We start from the raw sequence: 1,462 nt of genomic DNA, 5'->3' as shown, positions 1-1,462 counted from the left end.
GAGAATGAATGATCTCAAGAAGAGGGGCTGTGGTCGTTCTTAGAGTGGTCACTGGGCCATCCCTAACTCTGATCATATATCCACAGAAGAGATGTGGCCATCAATCATTACTCGATTTTTAAGGGCAACTTTTTTGAAAGAAGCTACCTTGAAGTGCAATAACAATAGGAATGAGCAATGGACAAGAGCCAATTTAAATTAGTAAAGTTGAAATTTTTCAAATGGATATTTATTGAGTTCACAGGCAAGAACACACTGATCACACAGTTGCGGTTCCTTTTTCCTGGAGTTTCAGACTTCCTTCTCTGCCTAATTCACCCGAGTGAAAGAAAAGCGAAGTCGCTCAGTCGTGTCCGACTCTTTGCAACCCCATGGACTGTAGCCTATCAGGCTCCTCCGTCTATGGGATTTTCCAGGCAAGAGTGCTGGAGTGGATTGCCATTTCCTTCTCCAGGGGATCTTCCCAGCCCAGGAATTGAACCCGGTTTCCCGCATTTCAGGCAGACGCTTTACCAGCTGAGCCACCAGGGAACGCTTATCCTTCAAACCTTACTCATGCACTACTGCGTTCCCTGGCCCTCCAGGCACTGGCTCACTCCCCCTGCCTGGCATACACTTTTCTCTTCAGATGTCTTCTGTCTGTTCACATGCCTATCTCTGTCAATTTTGTATCCCCGGGGCTTGGGTCACACAGCATAGGTGTTCAGTAACATCTGTTGAACTGAAGACTTCAAGAAAATTGTTTTTGTTGTTCAGTCACTAAGTCCTGTCTGACTCTTTCTGACCCCATGAACTGCAGCACATCAGGCTTCCCTGTCCTTCACCATCACCTTGAGTTTGCTCAAACTTGTCCATTGAATCAGTGATGCCATCCAACCATCTCATCCTATGTCGTCCCCTTCTTCTGCCCTCAATCCTTCCCAGCATCAGGGCCTTTTCCAGTGAGCCGGCTCTTCGCATCAGGTGGCCAAAGTACTGAAGCTTCAGCATCAGTCCTTTCCATGAATATTCAGGATTGATTTTCTTTAGGATGGACTGGTTTGAAAATTAGGTAGTTTAAAATTATTTGAAAAGGAAGGCTTGTCAATGGAGAGGACTTTTACAGAAGTCCATTTGCTTACAGAACGAAATGTGAAATATTGGGTAGATTATAGTCTAAGACAATATTCTAAGACATTAACGTTCCAATAAATACCCCCTTGGGTCGCAGTGCGTTAAGTTCTGGACATCCCTCTGGTTGCAGAGCCTGGGTGGAGGTGGGGAAAACGTGCCCCCGCCAACTTGAGGGGACCGTGGAGGCGGCGGCGGGGTGCGGGCTCACCCCTTTCCCCTCCCTCCCTCTGCCGCACCCACCCCTCTTTTCACTTGTGGACGCCAATGTCTTTCCGGCCAGGACAACAGTGGGCGAGTAAACCAGCCCATCCGCGTGCCTGGCTGACCCTGAGTGTATCCCGCACCCCGG

This window comes from Bison bison, unplaced genomic scaffold, assembly GCF_000754665.1.
Source record: "Bison bison bison isolate TAMUID 2011002044 unplaced genomic scaffold, Bison_UMD1.0 scf7180017864266, whole genome shotgun sequence".
NCBI lineage: Eukaryota > Metazoa > Chordata > Mammalia > Artiodactyla > Bovidae > Bison > Bison bison.
This window is presented reverse-complemented; position numbering follows the sequence as displayed.